Source organism: Nelusetta ayraudi, unplaced genomic scaffold (genome assembly GCF_046127955.1).
Source record: "Nelusetta ayraudi isolate G7.1 ecotype Tasmania unplaced genomic scaffold, CSIRO-AGI_Nayr_v1 ptg000045l, whole genome shotgun sequence".
Classification (NCBI taxonomy): domain Eukaryota; kingdom Metazoa; phylum Chordata; class Actinopteri; order Tetraodontiformes; family Monacanthidae; genus Nelusetta; species Nelusetta ayraudi.
In genome coordinates this window covers 3656700-3679398 of record NW_027466095.1, presented here as the reverse complement: position 1 = coordinate 3679398, position 22699 = coordinate 3656700, and the positions used below count along the sequence as shown (strand labels likewise).

General features: G+C 43.2%; 1 protein-coding gene and 1 long non-coding RNA gene across 13 annotated transcripts in view; one reads left to right on the top strand and one right to left on the bottom strand.

Moving 5' to 3' along the window:
• The window catches only part of LOC142894831 (uncharacterized), a 450316-nt gene that overhangs the window by 51482 nt on the left and 376135 nt on the right, over window positions 1–22699 (top strand). The gene's annotated exons all lie outside the window — the stretch shown is intronic.
• Window positions 9599–10254, bottom strand: LOC142894851 (uncharacterized). The gene is made up of 3 exons (XR_012928057.1): window positions 9981–10254; window positions 9735–9830; window positions 9599–9658 (listed from the first exon to the last, which is right to left on the bottom strand). It is a non-coding gene; the product is annotated as an uncharacterized LOC142894851 (long non-coding RNA).

Here is a 22699-nt window from a genome sequence, read left to right as displayed (position 1 = left end):
TGTGTGTTTAAAGACCGGCTCAGAATAATAGCGGTAGCGTGGCACTCTGTTATTATAGTTATTTTGTTTTGGCTCGCCGGTGTTTTTCTGGATTTGAACTGATTACAACGCCAGTGTTTTTTTCTGCAATGGCCCAAAATGAAATGATAGCACAATCTGTCTGTTTTGTCGTTGTTTTACACACCTGGTATTAACAGATTTTGTATCAAGACCTCACCAATGGTTAAGCCAACATCTGTCTTCTATATCAGAACGATGTTGGCTGCTGTTTTCTGTGCTTCACTCTAACGGTTCACTGAGACAGATCACCTCAAGTAGTTTTGTGTGTAGTTTGTGAATTTTACAGGATTTGACATTTTTACAAGATTTCTTTCATGTAAATAAAAAAAAAAAGGCAAAAATCCTTGCACATCTATTGACATGGCCGGTGCGTCGGAGGGGGACATTCATTAATTCATTCATCTTCTATACCCGCTTATTCCTATTCAGGGTCACGGGGGTCTGCTGGAGCCTCTGCCAGCTGTCTTAGGGCGAAGGCAGGGTGACACCCTGGACAAGTTGCCAGTTCATCGCAGGGCCACATCGAGACAAACAACCATTCACACTCACATGCACACCTACGGACAATTTAGAACGTTCAATTGACCTCACATGCATGTTTTTGGAGTGTGGGAGGAAGCCGGAGAACCTGGAGAGAACCCACGCAGACACAGGGAGAACATGCAAACTCCACACAGAAAGGTCCCAGGTCCAGGCCCCGGAATCAAACCCACGACCTTCTTGCTGTGAGGCGGCACCACTGCGCCACCGCGTCACCCGGAGGGGGACAATAAAGTCCAAACTGACGGAAAAAAATCCTGCACACGTTGGCCAACTTGCAAATTCTTTTAATGCGTCGTTTGGGTCATAGACCTTTCTCAAGCAAATGTTTGTGCCAACACAGGAGGCCATCTCAAAAGGGAGTGGCTGTGTAACACCAACCAATCGCTTTCTCACACATCTGAGAGCTTAAATATCAAATCATCAACAATATTGAAATATAGTCAGCGGACACAGTATCAACAATTACATTTGTTCAAGATAACTATATCAAAAGCATCATCCTCATAAAACTAGTTTGAGGTATATATATATGTATATATATACATATATAAGTATTACTCGACTGAGTCAACTATATGAAGGTCATGTGATGTGTAAGTGTGATTATCTCTGGATTCTCCAACCGTAGTGTCGCATTGAGGAAATTATGAGATGTATTAACTTAGGGTGCACTAAATATGATGTCACTGATGGGGTAGACATGAAATGTACGGCCTGCCACTGATATCAATGATATATATTTAAGAATAAACGTGAATGAATGAATGTATGAAGAGTTGCATTTATCTGAAGTTTCTCCCTGAACAGTTTGCAGTTCCTTTTTCACATAGGACTTATGGCAGCAGACAGCAAAGAGCCTGTTGCATCCTGAGTTGTCTGGCAGTAGGAACCTTTGGCCCATAGCTCCGCTGCCGTAGGATGGCGATGGCCTTGCTCGACCACGGTCCCGCAGGTCCGAGTCGGAGCTTTATCGCACCTTTGGGTTCTCGCTACGTTGCAGCAGGAGATGTTTTTTTTAACTCTGAATGTACTTCTATTATCAGAAAATCTGATGCTTTCCAGATAAAACACAGCATGCAACACAACGCAATGCAACGCAGCTATTGTGTCTTTAGTTCAGCCTGTCACATCAAACTACTGAACAGTTTGTGATGCTTCTTATCAGCTAGTCAAAGGTCACCAATCCAGAGGGTGAATCATCATTTTGCATCACTTGAAACGAAGAAAAAGAAAAACATCTGAAGCTTGCCGTTGCCATGTTGTTCCTGAATCTGCAGCGTCACCACCCACCGGGACGTTTGGTGAAAAAAATAAAAAAAATAAAAAAGGTATCTGAAGACTGTGCTGTTTCTTATTTTCCCCCCAGTACCAGAGGAGGGGATGTGCTGCGGGTGACACAGGGGGATTCTAGGAGAATCTGACAATGGACAATGGACTCACTACTTCACAACATCCATTATGTTGTTGGGGCGAAATGTCTCCGAGTTGGACGCACGGAGCCCAAATAGTGATGTCCTTTGAAGTGCAGCTCCTCTTTTTAGCTGCACCACCGCATGTTTTTTCAGCAGGAACAAGAAAAAAAATATTCAAAACTTTGTCAGGACCATTATACATTTGGCCAATACCTACCTAATGTGTGTTGTTTTATCCACTGCAAACTTATTTTTGAGAGTGGTGACCATCACTCCAAGACTGAAGACAGAGGACAGAGAAAGAGAGGACAAACGAAAATAGATGAGGAGCAAGAGGCTGTTTTTATTGAATTTTGTGAATGGCTCAACACAGAACCCGAACTCTAACCCTAGTCTCCACCCATAGACACTTGATTTATGGGTGGACATTGGGTGTTCATTGGTCTGAGCGCATTCCAACGCTGGACCCCATGGCACCTGAAGAGCTCCTACAGTTCACAAGCTGTTTTTTGCAATGGTGATTGCAGCACCGATGATGCAGCTGCAAAAAGAATGGCATAAAGTGCATCTCAGCCTGTGGCATTGGTAGAGGCACAGCATGTAGTGAAAGTGATTTGTATTTTTTTTTTTCAAGCAGCCTAATTGAAATAAATAAATGAAGCTACTTTAAAATTTACATCTAAAAGTGGGCGTGGCCATTTTTCCACCAACCAAAGGTTTTGGTGATAAATAAATGCTTGCAATCAACTCAGAATCATGGGGGAAAAAAAACTAGTTGAAACTGAACAGAACTGAACTGAACTGAACATTTTCAGTTTTTTCGAAAATTGGGAATGGGTACCCCGACCTTGAGCTGTTTTTATGAAAAAAAACATACAGGAGTTTAGTTTCAACTTTTTACGACATCTTTCTTGCGCACCTTTACAAACACATTGGTGAAGAAATCTTTTGGTTACAATTTAGTTAGCAGATATTAATAATTTGCCCTAACTATCTTGTGGTGTTAGTCAGTCAAAAAAGAAGAGCCAGGTGAACAGTTCAAACCACTTCACTGAACTCTCAGCAGCGGGGCACATGCATGCTTAACATTGCAGGTAGAACTTCCTTAACTTGCTTCCTCTATGCCAGTGGTCTCCAAACTTTTTTAGCAATGGGCCACATGACGGAACTGCATCATGTCAGCAGGCCACGGTTCGTTGACGGGAGGGGGGGTGCTCGTTGGATATAGCGCGTCTTTGTTGAGCGGGGGAACGGGAGCGCGCTATTGCTGTCACGCTACGCTAACGTGTCGGCAAAGTTACGTGGCGGGGGTGGGGGGATGACTGCCTTCACGCGGGCCGGACAGAGACACGCAGCGGGCCGGATGTGGCCCGTGGGCTGTAGTTTGGGGACCCCTGCTCTATGCAGTCTCAATGCACTCTCACAAACTTACAGTACCACTCACTGGCCATACTTAGTAGTGTCTCAGCATTACTGTTATTGCAGGTGTCTGTAAACACAACATATCTCCTCTCCACGGCCTATTTGCTGTCTGGGGGAAGAAAAAAAAAAGACATGAAGACCATGAAAGCAAACATCTAGAACATTAACACAAAATAATTTGTTGCTGAGCAGGACTGAGACAAACAAGTTCAGCACAGGTTCATTTTTCAACACCATCTCCCTCAAATCGCTGAGAGAACGGAGGAGGAGGTGAACCTTTGTCCACGGCGCATCTGCACACAACTTGAATCAGGTCGCAAGCGATCGATGAATCAACGGCAGCACATTGAAAACAGGCGTGTCGCTGTTGTGGTAAAAAAAAAAAACATCCAGAATGAACTGATTTCAATTTGACAGTCTGTGAGCGGCTCCTCGAGGCTCGGTGGAAGAGTCACCATCAGAGGCCCCTGGTAGCCGGGATGCGTCGACGCAACATAAAAAGGAACCTCGACTCCCTGGAATGTTCACGATCTAAGCAGAACAAACAGCAGAGGCGACTGCCTGGATAAAAAAACACTCTAATGCAGTTTCTTAGCCCCCAGCAGTTAGGAATGAATCTCCGTTGTCGTTTTCTTTTATCTCAATCGTAAAAGTAAAAGAACTTGAGCTTCCAGAATTGGAGACTGACAGGAAATTTGTGGGATTAATTATGTCTTTTTTTACACAAATCATCTCTAGACTGGACTACTTTAATGCACTTTATGTTGGTGTCTCCCAATCCTCCCTTAGTCGTGTTCAACTTTTGCAAAATGCTGCTGCCCGTCTTTTAACCAACACTACCAGACAAGAGCACATGACTCCTGTTCTTAACTCTCTTCATTGGCTCCCAGTCTGAGTTTGATCTTGAAGCTCTGAATGGCCTCACCCCGTCTTATTTATCTGAGCTTTTGACTGTTCATGATCACAGTTAGAGCTCTGAGGTCAACCAACCAACTGTTGTTGGAAGTGCCCAGGTCAAAACAGGAGCGCTGGGTGCACCCAGGCCCAGCCTTATTGCTGACCTGGGCCTTCAAGTCTAGTTTGAAGACTTATTTATTTAGGGAGGCTTTTTATACCCAGTAGCACTTTGACATTTTGTATATATTACTTTTTTATCCTTTTCATCTTTGCTCTATGTCATTTATTTTTACTGTTCTGTTCTTACATATTTTTTTTCAATTGTTTTTATTTATGCATTTTATTTATCATCTGTAATGCATTTACATCTGTAAAGCTCTTTGGTTCACCGAAAGGATGTTGTAAGGGGCTATATAAATAAAGTTACATTTACATTTACAAATGTGTGTCTCTGCCAATGGGTAATCAAAATATTTTTGTATAGTGCTAAAAATGTTTTCTTACAGGAATCAGATACAATCTGTTTTTTTCAGGTGAACCCAGAATATTTTATATTATATATTTATTCCTCAGACACTCCTCCACCCAGTCAGTCATTATTTCTGCCAAATGGGCTGCAGAGGCTGCTGTATCCACACACACACACACACACACACACACACACACAAGTGCGGACAGCGCTGCGTTTATTTATAACGCAGGCAGAAGTACAGCTTCTTCTTCTTCTTCTACTACTATTTCCCGGAAAATTAGACAACTCTGCGCATGCCCAAATGATTCATTCAGATTAAACGCTTGGTGCATGCACACGCACGTCACATTCGGATCATTTTATTTAGTGTCCATGTAAACATGGATTTGGAATTTCTGATCACCCAAAGTTTAGATGGGATTGGAGAAATGTGTGCATGTAAACATAGCTAATGATTTTCACATCTTTATTTCTCAGCACCAGATTCTGATAGACTATTAAAAAATGTACTTCTATCGAGTTTCCCAGTATGCTTAGCCCCGTGTTTGCAGCCTCCTTTGACAACTGATGCTTTGTTGGACCTTTGGACAACAACAAGGTCGAGCCAATACCTGGGAGAGTTGTCTGTTGCCTTTGTGACATGACAGAGGTGACATGAATTGAAGAAATTTGTGTTTCAGTGCACGTTTCCTGAAAAGCTTTAAATTCTCTTAACACTTAAAAAAACAAAACAAAGAAGAACAAGTTGTGAGATGTTTTGTTGTTTTTTTTTTGCCATGAAGAGCTGCTGCAGACATAGGATGAATCCCAGTGACTGAGTTTGTCTCCATCCATTGCAGCTGACTGACCACAGGAAAACAACACAATAGTTATTTAATGAGAAACGACAAGGACAAACTAAACCTTAGTTAGCATCATGGCTAACGCGAACTGAGGTTAGCCAACTGACTGAGGAGAAGCTTCTGAAGTGCAAGGTATACAAGTCAATGTGTGTGTGTGTGTGTGTGTGTGTGTGTGTGTGTGTGTGTCACTGTCTCCAAGACTCTGTGGCGCTCCGAGCTGCTCCTGCTGGGAACGCTGGCTAATAACAGCAAACAATTAAACAATCAAACAATATTCCAAGAGATCAACTTTAATGGCCTCCTCCTCCTCCTCCTCCTCCTCCTCTCATCCCCCCAGTTGCAGCTCCTCTACAGAATGTTGGGTTCCTGTCTTTGTGCCGGTTCCTGTCTGCCTCGCGATGTCACGCCGAGTCTAGTTGCCATTGTTCTGCTTCCGCTGCCGGAGGGTCACAGAGCTCCGCCCACCTGCCCTCCCTCGTCCCTACACCAAGGGCCGAGCGGGAGGATGGAGAGTGAGGTGGCAGAAGCTGTCAGACAGACGCGCAGGCTGAGGTTGAGGCCGCAGCAGTGTGGAGTGATCTTGCACGGCTCGCATGCACAACATCCACCTTCTGCGGTCCAGCAGGGGGATCCCAGGTTTTCATGTAAACACTGTGCAAGAACTGGGTCTATCTTTCATGTGCTGTTTTCAATGACAGTGGAATTCTGGATTATTATTGTTTCCCGTGTCTTTTTGTTTTTTTGTGTATTTTATGTCGAAAAAAAAACAACTATTTAACCTTCAGCAAAGCTACTCTGTTCAATTGAGATGACAAACATTTTTTATCAAGAAGAAGAAGAAGAAGAAGTCTACACTCATATAGCACTCTCCAGCACCCGGTACCCCAAAGCACTTTACAATGGCCTCTCATTCACCCATGCATGCATCCACACATTCATCCACCAATGGGTGGCAAAAAAGAGAGGAAAGTCCAAACTGGGTCGACCTCAGACCAATCGGAAGCCACTTGTCAGAGCAGGAGGACGTAAAAAGGAGGGTCAGCGGATGAATCTTCTCTCCGTCCAATCAGACAGGCCATGGTTGCTGGTTAAGTTCTGCTATGTAGTACGTAAAACATCTGATATCTTGTATTGGGGGGGAATTCTAACGAGGCAAAGCAGAACCCAAACTTCTCAATAAATCCGAAAATCCTACCCGTGTGACACTTTAAATGGTTTGTTTACACAGTCCAGTTAGCACACAGACGGTATAAATTTCAGGTAATTTAGACGTCAAATTACCGTGTTTGTTCAGGCAAGTCTATCCTGACGAGCTCTTCAGAAAGAGCAAAAAAAGAAAAAACCTGCACACTCTGATCGCTGTGTTCAATTGCATGTGGATGATGGTTTCATTACCGGAGAAATCCATCCCTGCTTTATTTCAGCTCTCTGGTATCTGTTGGGGTTACAATTCATAAGAAATATACATTAATCAACCACTTTAAAGTAATAGTACTCCTATATCACAGCAGTCCTTCAGCGCATACTGCGCTGCAGCACTGTAAATCATTAACAGGTGTCTGCAGGTAATAGGGAAGAGCTCATGAGACAAGACAGTGCTCAATAAATCCAAGGAAGACGGAGGTCACGAAAGTCAAGGAAGAGACAGCGGTCCCTCAAACAGAGGGCATTGTTGTGAGTGCTCAGTGTTTGAGATGAGTAAATGGTGTAATGGTAAAACGAAGGGGACTCTTCTTCCTCCTCCAAATTAAATCTTATTGAAACCCTCCTTTACACTTTGGAGGGTTTTCACTGGCCCGGAGCTCTGACCTTTAACCCTTTTTTCTCCTCCTAAAATATTTTCATTTGCACCCTCGCAGCACTATTGGCCTATCAGTTCACCTGCCAGCCGTTTGCTCTTCGCAGTAAGTAGAGTGAATGCTGCAGGGAACCAGTCAGAACCAGTTTCTCAAGGTTGGTTCCCATTACAGCATCTAACGTCATCTGTGGCCGTTGTAGCTCCGTCTCTGCCCGACAGCGGATCGAGTTCTGGGTCAACAGTCATCTGGTCCTGATGAGCAGGGAAAACACCTGGGATAATGGACCAGGACCCACCTCAGTGTCAACAGTAGGGGGTGTTGCTGAGCAACAGATGCCCGTTGTGATAGAGGTTAGGTTTGTTTTAAAAACCCTGTTAAAAGCCTTCTGGTGATCGGTGAAGGTCGAGCAGGAGGTCAGACAGAGGTGTAGACGACTCCAGTATATAAACACGTCCCGACAATCCAGTTTAAGTGCCGCCGTCTCGTCTCAGCAGTGAATCGGAGTGAAAACACAATGTGTGATTTTTATCAAATTCCAACAGTGTCCCTGGTGTGCACGCACACACGCGCACTCACGCACGCACACACACACACACACACACACACACAAATTTATATATTTGACTTGTTTTATGCTTTTATGTGATGTTTTTTATGTTTTGTTTGATGTGTTTTATACTTTATCCCTATTGGGATAATCTTAAAGTATCTATTATTATCATCATCATCATTATTATTAGAAATCATTGCAGATACCAACACCTTATGTGATAAACAAGCATAATCAAAAGGTAAGAATATTGAATTAATAATATTTCATAGGTTAATATGTGGCGACACGGTGGCGCAGTGGTTAGCGCTGCCCCCTCACAGCAAGAAGATCGTGGGGTCGATTCTGGGGCCCGGTCCTGGGACCTTTCTGTGTGAAGTTTGCATGTTCTCCCTGTGTCTGCGTGGGTTCTCTCCGGGTTCTCTGGCTTCCTCCCACACTCCAAAAACATGCATGTGAGGTCAATTGAACATTCTAAATTGTCCGTAGGTGTGCATGTGAGTGTGAATGGTTGTTTGTCTCCATGTGGCCCTGCGATGAACTGGCGACTTGTCCAGGGTCTCACCCTGCCTTCGCCCTATGACAGCCGGGATAGGCTCCAGAAGACCCCCGTGACCCTGAATAGGAATAAGCAGGTATAGAAGATGAATGAATGAATGAATGATAGGTTAATATGTACTTTCTTTATTGTGTATTCTCGGTGCAATTTGTGTCATTTTGGTTCCATAATATGAAAATACATCTATTCATCCATCCATCAATCACCACTTATCCTGAATCCGCGCTTGTGGGGCGTGGAGACTTTCTTAGAGTGAAGGTGGGGTTAGTCATGGTCAAGTCACCAGTAAATTAACACAGAGAGACAAACAACCATCCACACTCACAATTAGCCAAATGTGCCACTGTGTCTGTGGGAGGAAGCTGGAGTAACTAGAGAAAAACCATGGAGACATAGGCAAAAAATTCAAATTGAACATTTTACCTTGCTAGGATGTCCACATGGTACGCTGTTCAGAAGGCATACGAGTGTTAGAATGTAGCAGGAACATCAGGCCTGATATAGTATTCAGGGAACAACCTGATGACTTTAAACGGCACCTATGCTGATCTGAAGGCCAGTACAGTATATACACATGTACAATATCTTGCTATCAATAAAAAGTATCTAGGCTAAATGAGTCATCATTGAAATGTGAAGGCCGTAGAGCAGGGTGCACCAGGTAGTCCCCAAGGACCACATGAGTAGCCTGCAGGCCTGTTTGGAAAATTGCACAACTTGTTGAACTGTGTTATTCTGTGTTGTCAAGTTCATTCATTCATTCATTCATTCATCTTCTATACCCGCTTATTCCTATTCAGGGTCACGGGGGTCTGCTGGAGCCTATCCAAGCTGTCTTAGGGCGAAGGCAGGGTGACACCCTGGACAAGTCGCCAGTTCATTCGCAGGGCCTGTTGTCAAGTTATTGTTGACAATTAATGACAACTCATTAACTTGATAAGTGTCTTTACACTGTGCGCAGTGCCAAGAAAGTTGGTGGTCCCTGACGTAGAGGAACAACTATTTTCTCAAGTTGTGATGTTGGTGTTGGACAATAGCTCACCCATGCCTTCCACAGTGAAGTCAGCCATTTCTCTGGATCTACTCGGTCCTGGCACCACTTCTGTAAATGAATAGAAACAGAAGTTTGAATAAAAAAATTAATTTTTATTAAATATTATGTGTTAGGAAATACATACCATCATCTTCACTGCAAGCCACTGCCTCTAGTGTTTTCCCATCAGTGGATTGCTCATCTTCACTGCTGTCGCTTTCATCGTCGTCTTCATCCTCATCTTTCTTCATTGTCGCCTGTGATAACTGGACATTTTAGGATCATTTTTGTACTTCATTCATCCAATTCATTTGCAAATAAATTGCTGTAAATGAAGAATAACGTAGCATCCAACAACCAACATGCAACTCACAATAGGTGAGGACGGTACCGCACACTGACTTACTTCCAATATTGTCCAGATTCTTTCCTTGCAGCTCATGCAGCTTACCTTTTTCTAGGGCAAGAAGTAGCTTGGAAATTTGAGCACTTTGAATAGTAGGCTCAGACAGCCGGTAGAAATGACAATGGACAGATATGTCATGCCCTAAAAAAAATCAGCAAGTTGATCAAGTTCATTCGTTTTTACATTTAATATTTGCGAGGTGGTTGCAATGTCCTTGCGCAACTGAGTAGGCTTCAAATAACTTGGCTTCTGTGCCCCACATTCTTCAGCAAATGTTTTGAGGCACTTGTCTCCTCTGTAATTAGTTACAATACGGTACAGCAAACAAAAAAATCATTTTCTTCTGGCACACCACATTATCTTATTTTCCTGGCCATCAAACTGAGTGCAGAACTCATTTCAGGTGTCAGCAACACAGCAACTTTTCTGCCCTGCTTTCCTTGTCGTTCCATCCGTTCAAAATAGTTTTCGTGCAATCTCTTTCCACAAAGTTCTTTCATTTCATTTTAGAGACTTCTCCAACTCGTCTATTAAAGAGGACTATTTTTGTCAAAACTGCCTTTGAAAGACTGGAGTAGTTCTGCACTGTGGCAACTTCCTCATGTGCCTTCGCTGCTGCTTCTGCATTCTTATCGAGATGCCTGTGGAGTTTTGCAACATCTTCAGTGAGAGGTAGTTTGGTTGGCTTGTTGTACTTTAACTCACTAATGGTGCTTAATGCAGAGTGTGAGATGTATTCTGACCATTTCCTGCGATGAAGCTTTTCAAATGCTTCTGAAGATTTAACTTGGGCATCATCATCGGTTATTAGAGCATGGCAATGAATAATCTCATTCATTTTTACAAGCGAGTGTCCAATTTTTAATGTAAGGCTTGGTACTTTGTAGCTATTTTTCTCTCGGTTATATCCAGCCAGGTTTTTTTTTACTGCTTCAATTACTTTTAAGAAGTTGCTTGGTTTCACAGCATCTTCTAAATTAAGAAACAGAGGTTTTGCGAAAGGCCAGTAAAAATCTTCCAATCTGACAAATTTTTTGCCGAACATATTCATGCTTAGTAGTGTCATGGCCATGTTTCCTGTAAAGTGATTCCGCACAACGCTTGCTATTCCATCGTCATGCATTCGGCTCAACATCTTCAGTAGGTCATGATCGACATTGTGGTCAGAGGCAAACTTCAGGGCTGAAGCTACTCCCAAAACTTTTGGTTTGCCTTCAGCATCTTCATTCTTGGGCTTCGTTTTACAAATCCTCATGTGTCTCCAGAGATCTCTTTGAGAATACATGGCTTTGCAATGAATGCAATATTCGTAATTTGTGCTTTAAGATTTAGTACGTCACCTGACTTTTAGTGTTCCAGATCCTTTGGAAATAACTTGTTGATTGTGGATGAAATTTCCTCTGTTTCTGAGATTTCCGAGCACCATCCGTCTCCGAAGTGATCTTACGGGAAGGCTGAGAGCCTTTGCGATATCATCTTCCTTAATGTGGATTTTGAAGTGCCTAGCGATTTTATAATGAGGAGTGTTACAAATAAAGCACACATTTTGGCCCTGTTTCATGTCTGATGAAAGTAGCAATTTTGTACTGCTGGCGTTGTCTTTGGAATGTAAATTGATGTAACTGGGGTCAATGCTATTATCCACATCCATCAAAGAATCATCTGGCGATGTATCCTCAGCAGTCACTTCACCAACAGTTTCTTCTGAAAGCATTGAGGTGTCTCCGAGATGTTCAATGGCTGAATTTGTTGGCTTGGTCATGATAAATGGTTCATCGCAATCTGTATCACTTTCTGAGGCTGGAACATAGTCTGAGTCACAATTGTTTGTTTCCTCTTGACTAGAATCAGTTTCACACTAAAGGAAAAAAAAAAAAAAAGGAAAAAAGACAGCACAAACAAAATATTAATTTGCAAAAACTCCCACAAAGATCCAAAAAATATTAGAAAATAATTCTAATAATACTTTGGAGTTTGGGTAAATATCCATACACAATGTATGCCACATATCTCTAATACCAGTTTTATATATGCAAACACTGAGATTGTATGTGATATCAACTGTACAGAACGACAGCACTTACCAAAGGCTTTTGCTTTTTTACTCTCTGGTTGTAGCAGGAAACATGCAAACTGTCAAAAACAAGTATAACAAGTTTTAATTGTTATGCACTGTTTTAGATTGGGTCAAATTTATGTTGACAAGAAAATCCATTATCCTTGAGAAATTTGTGACTTAACAGCTTTGAGATTTTTGTATTGTAAAACAAACTGCTTGAATTTGATCCCATGTCATCATCGTATTAAATTGTAATGCAATTAACATTCCATTGGTAAATGGGGAAAAAATGTTTGCCTTTTTTGGCATTTTGGCTCATAAGCAGATATTTTGTTTTTACATAGGGTCCAGAACCGTGATAAAAAAAAAAAAACTGTATCTCACATACCATGCATGTTGGCAGGAAGCTGCTTAAAGACAAAGTAAGTGTTTGAGGTATTTTGAAACTAGATTTTAAACAGAATTTAGGAACAATAATTACAACAATTTGAAACTAACCTTTACATTTCAGCCCCCACCATTTCAGAGAAGAAAAAGGTCCATGATACTAAACATTTGTCAAGCGCTTCCATCTGTTCCTGGTCAACATGATGAGTCTTGCAGTCTGAACACAACGAATGACAAAAGAGGAGAAGGTTCAATGAATCTAAAACAATTCCTTGTAGCACAAATAAAAATGATCTATTGTCTTTACACATGATACATCTTTATTCATATTTTTCACACTAGATTTTGCTGATAAATCTAACAGTTCAACATCGCAGAGCCCACCCTGAAACAGGTCAAAGAAGCAGTGATGGCTGCAAGATCAAGCTCCTCCCCAGGCCCCAGTGGAGTCCCATACAGAATCTACAAGCAGTGCCCCAAACTCCTTGTGCGACTCTGGAAGATCATGAAGGTGATCTGGCGCAGGGGAAGGGTCGCCACTCAGTGGAGGTCTGCAGAGGGAGTCTGGATACCAAAAGAAAGCCTCTGTTCCACTAAAATTAGCGGGATGTCACCATGTTTTTGGACGCGGGACGTCGCGGAAGCAATTGGCATTGAGTTCCGTCTCCACGCACCAAACCCAGCGGGGTGTCACCCCCGCCGGCAAGCTGCACCCCCTCCGCTTTCACCGCTGCTTGTCTGCTGACGTCATCGCGCTGAGATTGCATGATGAAGTGCTACAGAATTCAAGAGCCCGGCGGTGGCCAGTGTTCTTAGTTGTTGGCCACTTTTGGCTGTAGTGGAACGATGACGTCGTTGCCGCCAGACTTGAAGCGGCGCGCACCTCTGCGGCCGCTTCCCGCCGTGCAGCGATTGTTTCGGCGTCTGGTCCGTTTAGTGCCCGAGCAGCGGGCGAAACAGCCAGAGGACAATGAACAATTATCCAGCGCTGATGGAACGTGATTGAAAACCTTTGCATCAGTGCTTGATATACACCGCAACTGGCGCGATATTATGATTTAGCGCACGTTACGCTCAAAGACATCCCATGCGACAGGTAAAAAAGGTGGTGTTGTCCCGGGTTTCCCAATTCCATCGCAAGCCGATCGGTGCGGAGCTAATCGGAGCCGATTTTGACCCGGGTCGCTTGCCGGGTTGTTTGACCCGTTTTGTCGCGGAACAGCGCGGCTCAGTGAGCAGATTGCCACCAAATGCCGATTAGTAGCGGGACAACACCACGTTTTTTGGCCAGTGGAATTGGGGCTGAAGAGGAGGCAAGTAACATCGAGCAGTTCCGCATCATCCCGCTGCTATGTGTCGAAGGGAAGATCTTCTTCAAGATAGTGTCCCAACGGCTTACATACTTCCTCTTGAAGAATGGCTACATAGACACCTCAGTACAGAAGGGGGGGGAAGAGGTCCCCGGTGTTCCAGGATGCCTAGAGCACACGGGTGTGGTGTCGCAGCTGATCTGAGACACAAGGGAGAGCAGAGGGGATTTGTCAACACTCTGGCTGGACCTTACAAACGCCTATGGATCCATTCCCCACAAACTCGTTGAAACAGCACTGACAAGACATCATGTGCCAGTGACCATCACCAACCTCATCCTGGACTATTATAACAACTTCCAGCTGAGGGTAACATCAGGATCACTAACATCTGCCTGGCAACGCCTGGAGAAGGGCATTATAACAGGCTACACTATCTCGGTGCCACTCTTCTCTCTGGCTATGAACATGATTGTTTTCACTCTGTCCCGTCTGCCACCCTGGCTCACTCTGCTCCTTTCTCTCTTTCTCTGTCTCTCCTCTATTATTGTATTTCACCCCAAGAACTCATAGGCAGATGATGGCCCTCTGGAGTCTGGTTCTGCCCTAGGTTTCTTCCCACAGGGGAGTTTTTTATTTTTTTATTTTTAAACTTTATAAAAGTTTATTATTATTATTATTATTATTATTATTATTATTATTATTATTATTATTATTATTATCCACACAAAGTTTACCTTGGAAAGTTCTTGTCCATCGCTGAGACGCCATGGCAAATTACCCCCGCCATTGTCATAAGTCATTTCATCACCACATTTTACGTCCGTGGTAGCAAAGAGGCAATGTGGTGCTTGATCCACTGTAATCATCTTCATTTTACAATTTGGATTTGGGTCATCATTGACCAACCTTCCCAGGGTTCCATCATCAAAGGAGGCGTCAATGCTGAACAGAATTTAAACAATCACTGTCAAAATATTGCTCAAAAAGAAAATATTCAAAAATGCTCTCAAACAATACCTACGAATACTGGGTGTTGTTGTACTTGAATATGTAAGTATATTCGTTGACCTTAGTACAACCATTCCTGTTGTACTTGGATAAAACTCCTATGTAGGCCAGAATGAATGAACCTTTGAGAATAGGAGCGGTAGCAAAAACACCTCGTCCTGTAAGGGATTATATGTTTCAAGAACTACGTTAAGTACACATCAAAGTTTATTTATTTTGAAAATATATTAATTATTAATTTATTAACTTATTCGTTATGTTTCGTCAGAAAATTCTTACCTTTTGTCGAATTGATGTACATCCATTTCGAGATGTCTTTGTCTTTATTTAAACAAACATACATTTCGGTTTCCTTGATAGGATTTACAAAAAATGTTATGCTCATAAAACCTGTTGTGAGAGTTATTGGATGAAAATACCAGAATGGATGGATAGGTATGAATATATTGACATCATAGATGTATTAATGTGGTTTCTAATGGTCATGAATCAATAATTATTATAGCATTTTTAATATTATGAGACCACTGAAAATGGTCTTGTATGCCAAATGCCCTCGCTTTGCTGGTATGTAAACTTGGGCTTGTCAGACACACACACACACACGTGCGCACGCGCTGCTGCTGCTGCTGCTGCTTAAACTTTGCCTGCAAGTTTGCAAGTTGGAAACAGGCAGAAAGTCTGGTCTGGTCTGGTTAGTCGGCGCTGGTATTCCCTGGAGCAGCAGGCGCGATTGTCAGTTGAGATTCTACAACATTCGGGCACTGATGCGTCTCTCAGCTCCCTTTAATAGCAGCTGAGTTGATTGCAGATGACTTGAAGCTGCTCCACCTGCTCGGCTGCGACAGAATGTGTCATCAAGCAGAGAGCGACCAGCTGACCTGACAGGAACAACGATGTTCAACAGTGTTTTGGACGCAGGATGTCATTTTGGAAGATGTAGATGAATTGATTGACAGACATATTGATTAGCAGTCACTCATTGCAACGAAAACGTGATGCATTTTTATCCAAAGGACGACTTGAATTGACAAATTGTTGGCCCTCAGGTCAATATAATGTTTTCCAGAATGTTGCTCTTCTACTCTAAATGTTGGTATCACAATTTTGATCTGCGTCACTGAACAGGAAGTCAAATCAGGATCTGGAGCAAGAAAAACATCTTCAATTGTAGGTTTTATGGGCATTCCATCTTTTAGTTTGTTTAGTTTGAGCAGAGTCAAAGAACTTTGCAGATTGACACAAAAACAGTCGACGTGGACGTGAGGACGAACAATTGAGACGGGCAGCTCACTGAACAAAACAATCATCCTGACAACCACAGCAAGTCACTGGAGGGAGAAACTGATCAGCAGTCCGTTAAGAGTCAAGAACACTGTGACGCACTGACCAGAGGGCTTGTTGGAGCATGAAAAGGAGGAGAGAAACTTGACACAGAATTTTCAAGCGTATTCAGCCCTCCGTTTATGGAATTTAGTGAAAAAAAACAAAACAAGGGGCAGAGCCAACCGCTGTATCTATGGCATTTGTGACAACATTAAAGGGTTGATTTAATTTCCGTGTTATTTCAGCTGTTCATGACAGTTTGACAGTTATAAAAGGCAGGAAAGTGACTTTTGTGAAATCCAAAGCAGGAAACTTTAAAAAATAAATAAATAAAATAGTGTCACCACATTGATGATTGATTATTGGTTGAGTGATTAGCTGCAACATCTCACTTGGTGTGATGTGTTCCATATGTGACCGTTCAGGTGGGGGAAGGGTTGAACAAAGGCACAGACTCAAAGTGGCAGCAGACTTTTGATCGTTTATTTAGTTGCTGTCAGTAGATGAAGTAGGGCAGTGGAGCGCTGGACTGAAGCCAGGAGAGAAGCAAAAAGCAGGTCTATGGTGGCTGAGTGGAGCCTGGCAGCAGGAGCGGGTCCAGCGAGGCAACATGCAGTGCATGAGCGTTTTCCTGGGAGGAAAAGACAATGGTAAAAATCCAGAGAAGGAAAAACTGCAACTATCTGGCAGGAAGCGGCTGGAGAACCGGGCTTTTAAAGCAGAGGGTTGATGAGGACAGCATCAAGTGTGTGACGATCTACAGCTGCCTGCACCTAAGAGCCGCACCTGGGAAAAGAGAGAGAGGGAAAACACGCACACACACACACACACGCACACACACAAGAGAGGGAGGGGAATCCACAGAAAAGGCAGGCTGCCTAGTTGTGGATGACACCATAAGTATTAGGTTTCATTAAATGCAGACAAAGCTTTTAAACAACAGTTTAAATACCAGCAACAAACCAGCGACGTCATCCATCGGCCTCAAGTGAACACCCTTTAACTTTGACTGAGGCGTTCACAAAAAGTATAACAACAAAAAGTAAAAAAAAAGACCAATAAAATATGTATCCTGGCATCATTCCACTCACAACAAATGTACCCGTTAAAACACAACAGCAGAAGCAATGTTTAGCATCAGCGAAACAAAGGAAACAAAGTTTTGAATCAGAGAAATGAATCAGTAAATTGTTTTGTTTTTTTAATCAGTAAATAGATCGATTACCGTAATTTCTGGACTATAAGCCGCTACTTTTTTCCCATGCTTTGAACCCTGCGGTTTATACAACGGTGCTGCTAATCTATGGTTTTTTACAGCCAACGGCCACTAGGGGACCTTCTCAATTTATGGATTTTTGGGTGGGCTCAGGAAAGAGTGAGACAGGCAGTTCGCGCGAACAACGAAAGCAAAAGTGGAACCAAATACAGAACGAGAGCAAGACAGTTTGCGCAAAGGAAGTTTTCATGCACAAACCCTTGTTATGGAAAACAAACCAAGAATTGCATATGATGCAGCTTTTAAGTTAAAGGCAGTCGATCTAACTGTCAAAGAAGGAAATAGAGAAATACTGATCCTTTTCTATATCAAAAGAAAAGGGTGAACGCAGAACAAGTCAATCAAAACAGGATCCGCGGTGGGAGTCCAGAGTCGCCGGCCGAACCGATCCGTTCCGCGGACCCGTTTCCTGACGAAACACCTGCGGTTTGTAGTCCAGTGCGACTTGTATATGTACACATTTGTTTTTCCCCCTAAATTGAGCTGCTGCGGCTTATATTCAGGTGCGCTTTATAGTCCGGAAATGACGGTAATCATTTTGGCTCAACTTCATTGTATGAATAGAGTAATTCTGTGCAGGGTCTCATAGTTTGAAGAAGTTTAGGATTATACTGGCTGCATTGTCTTCTTTCCCGCCTGGAACCTGGAGCAACTGATGGAATGTCTTTTTTTCATTTTCCTTTACCGCTTGATTTATCTCAGATATCCATCTGGTAAAGAGCCGTAAATAAGTGTTTGAAAAAAAAAAAGGAGGGAGGTGAAATGTTGGAAGGCGACTGGATGAACTGCGTGGCTAACCGTTGCTGCTGCTGCAACGCTCTGCGGTAATTTTGTCAAAACTACAGCCGAATCAACAACACAGGAGCAAAGTGAAAACATATTTTCTACACAGACTCCAGTGCTGTGTCTCAATTCAGGTTCTGCGTCCTTGAAGTACGCATTTTGAAAGGAAGTTGCGTCATAGCACTGCGTGAAGGCTCGTCCCAATTCCCGAGGGTGCTTAGGACGCTCAAAACGCGCACTCGGAAATACGCACTCGTTTTAGGCGATTCCAAGGATGCACCGCTACTATCCTTCGAGTACTTGTGTATCCCATGATGCTTTGCGTGCTGCTGCAAAGCATCGTGGGATCCTGGGAAGTCAGCTGAAATTAGCGGCATGTACTGGTTAAGGCACGACATATAAATCTAAATATTGAGGTTTCACATAAAGTATCCAGTTTTTAACGTAGGATTTTATTTATTTGATCATCCAACGGCATCGTTAGATGGCGAACCAATGGTTAGCTTGATACTATAAAAACGTCACTTCCGGGGTTGGCCAGCCGGAGGGAACGGCGGTGACGAAACGAGGAAATACGCCGAAGGCTAGACCGTCCCGTGTGGTTACTGGGGAGGCGGGGTTTTGTCAGTCCTTCTAGGCTGGGAACTCGAAGAACGCTTCCTTCAGACGGAGGACACTCGGTCTCAAGGGTGCATAACCTGAATTGAGACACAGCACAGGACCTCAGTGCTGCCCTTTGTTCTTCTAACAAGGTGAATTTCCTGCTAAAACTCCTGCAATAGCGCCGCCATCTACCGTAATTTCCTGACTATAAAGGTGGGGGGAACAAATGTGTACATATACAAACCGCACTGGACTATAAGCCGCGGCTGCGAGCCTGTTCGCGCGAACTGCCTGTCTCACTCTTTCCCGAGCCCACCCAAAAATCCAAGGTCCCCTAGTGGCCGTTAGGTGTAAAAAAAAAAAAAAAAGAAAAAAAACATAGATTAGCCGCACCGTTGTATAAACCGCAGGGTTCAAAGCATGGGAAAAAAGTAGCGGCTTATAGTCCGGAAATTACGGTAATCTCTTTACCCCTTTGTTTGCAATGTCTTATCTTCTTTTGCTACCTTCTCTTCTTCTGTGGATTTGACAGGGCAGCTTGCGTCACTCAAATGAAACTGAACATTTTCAAAACATTTTCTCTTTCATTAATGCATCACCAACCAAAGGCACTTTGACATCACACGACTCTATAAGTTTTTTTTTGTTTTTTAACTGTTTTTTGTCATTTGGGGCGACACAGTGGCACAGTGGTTAGCGCTGCCGCCTCACAGCAAGAAGGTCGTGGGTTCCATTCCGGGCCTGGGACCTTTCTGTGTGGAGTTTGCATGTTCTCCCTGTGTCTGCGTGGGTTCTCTCCGGGTTCTCCGGCTTCCTCCCACACTCCAAAACCATGCATGTGAGGTCAATTAAGCATTCTAAATTGGTGTGCATGTGAGTGTGAATGGTTGTTTGTTTCTATGTGGCCCTGCGATGAACTGGCGACTTGTCCAGGGTGTCACCCTGCCTTCGCCCTATGACAGCTGGGATAGGCTCCAGCAGACCCCCATGACCCTGAGCTCGGGACTAAGCGGGTATGGAAAATGAATGAATGAATGAATGAATGCTTTCATTTGTATCCGTGCAAATCTTTCATCAGGTTATTTGAGTTGTGTTGTCTTGTCCAGAGCTCCCAGACTGAGAGTAGATGTTTGGACTTCATGGAGGAATTTTTTTCTGGACTGGTCAGATGATGTTATCACGACTGGCGTTGAAACTGTATTTGAGCTTGTAATAACACGTAATAACAACAGAAGCAGGGTGACACATTTAAGCTTTAAGCATTCATCTTCTTACATAAAACCTGTTTGTGTTGCGTTCCTGATACGATAATAACTTTAATTTAGTTTTTTGAACAGTTTAATTTAAAGGCCCAGAGTGTGTTTGTTAGCAGCAGCTTGTTTGATCTTTACAGACTGTTTACAAACCGACCAAATTACAGCTTTTAAAATATTTGCAGATTTATTAGTTCAGGAGGAAAAATCCACGCTAGAAGAAAAGTGTTGCAGTCCTGCTAACTTGACAGCATTTGTTTGTCTCTACTTTAGACGTTCATTCATTGTCGCAGCTCCCAAACTGTCCAAACAAGGAACAAAAGCCACAACTTCTGTTTGGTGGAACATAAGTGGGTCGGACTAAACATTGACTTTCTGTCTGTAACAGGGAGCACATGGACCAAGTTAACTAAAAGTGAAAGACATCATTTTAAAAACACTTTTTACTAATTCATTTAGAAGACATCAAATTAAAAAGGTTAAATGTAACTTCACTGCCTCTTTCCTATGATGATGATGATGATGATGCACTGCTTTAATGCTAATAGAATAGAGTAAAACTTCATTGACTCCCCAAAGGGGGAAATTCATGTTGTGCAGCAATAGAAACACAAGACAGAACAGTGTCAGTGTTTGTGTGCCAGCAGCAACACCATCAAGAGTAAAATATAACAATAACAATGCGAAAAATGACTAAAAAGCCTAAAAATAGGTTAAGATAAAATATGTAGTGCAATTTAAAGTGCTAGGGCTTTGTGTGTGTGTGTGTGTGTGTGTGTGTGTTCCATTAATTGAACTGGGCACTGCTGTAAACAGTCTGATAGCTGTGGAGAGAAAGGAGAAAGGAGCGCCTGAACCTCTCCGTCCTACACCTGCGAGTGTGAGCCTCTGCTGAAGGTGCTCCCCCCTCAGCCACTGCTCCTCATGGGGGCGGGGGGGCCCTAAGCCTCTAAACTTTCCAGATGGGCCCCACCACACACCACACACGCCTTCTTCACCACAGCCTGTTGATCCTGTTCTGCTCCCCCTCCCCTTGATGCCTCCAGCACACCACAGCACCACAGCGAAGAACAGTATGCTGGCCACCATGGACTCTGACTTTTTAATGTGCAATAACTGTTAGCCCAGTACTCATTTTCTGCACTTTAATCACTCCTCCACATTGCTTGGCCTGGTTTTATTGTTTTAGTAAAGGTTTTAAGCCCAAGTGTAAGCTAAGTATAAGCTTTGTGTATATTTATTTTTTCATTATATTGGTTGGTTTTAGTTGCGGCAGGACTGGTTTTATTTTCGTTACCTAGTCTCTTGAGGGTATTGTATGCATGTTGCTGCTGTGACAATTTCATTTCCTGTAAAGGATTAATAAAGTACATCAAAAAAAAGAAAGAAAAAAAAAGTGGCCAACAGTTTACTGCACACATTAAAGGACCTTAGCCTCCAAAGGAGAAGAAGGAGGAGCCTACATGTGGCTCTGCCCCCTCCTGCATAGGGCATTTGTGTTATCCTTCCAGTGCAGCTTGTTGTTGATGTGAACGCTCGAGATCCAGTAAGATTCCACAATCTCCGCCTCCTGCCCCTCCTGAAGTTGATAACAAACTCTTTAGTTTTTGTGAAGTTGAGCTTCATTTGGTTGTCTTTCGACCAGCGGACAAAGCTCTCCACTGAAACACTGAAAAAATATTGGGTATTGGGTACATATATAATAACTAACAAACACCTATGTCAAGGTTTGCAATTTTACTTTCAAGTGAATGTCACACAAAATCCTTTGTGGCTGTGTAGTTATTACAGTTCGCGCAAGTTTGTTCATCAGCTTGGTTTACTTGCGAGGTGACACATTTCTAAGGAAATATGTCTTCATAAGGCAATTTTGGCATACAGGTCTGAGAAGCAGGTGTGTGACCGGAAAGGTGCCGGTTCAATCCCCGTGTGGGGAATTCAAAAGTGCTTGTCTTGGAGCTGCGTTTCACATCACAGTAAATGTTCTCTTCTGACCACAAAACACAAAACAGCAGTGCAGCTGTTACGAACCCAGGTAGTCTAGGGTCACGGGTTGCAACATAAATTAAAAACCAGAGGGTCGTCGAGCATTTGGTAGGCAAAAATGAGAGGGACACACAGGATTGGGGAGTAGGAACACGCTTATTTTTAATTTCTCTTGTTTCAAAAAGAAGAAGGGTACCAAAAACAAAATAAGCCACTGCCAGGGGACCGTGGCTGTTGCCAAAATAATAATCTCAAGCAGCTCTCAACACTAAACTAACTAACTAACTAACATTTCAAGAAAACAAAAGCCTGCCTGCCTAACTACTCTATCCGTGCGAGTAAAAATACAAAGGTGGCAACCACCCCTTACCTGGTGTGACTAACAAGACCAGAAGCCTACGTGATGCCTGTGTATGGAGGCCCCCTTTCTTACCTGTCCCAAGGCAGGGCATACAACAATGGCAAAACAAGGAGAACAAAATGGGACTGACTCAGGAGCAACGGTCATAGGTTAGCATGGAGCATGGAGCATGGAGAGAGGGATAGAAGGGCTGGACCCCACCCCTTTATAGAGCAGCTGATGGGTGCTCTGATCAGCCGCAGGTGAAGTGACTATGAGATGCAGGAGAAGTGATGGTGGTGGTAATGGCGAATTCGGGCCTGCAGAGAGCGACAGAGGGAGGGAGAGAGAAAACAAAAACAAACCCGAG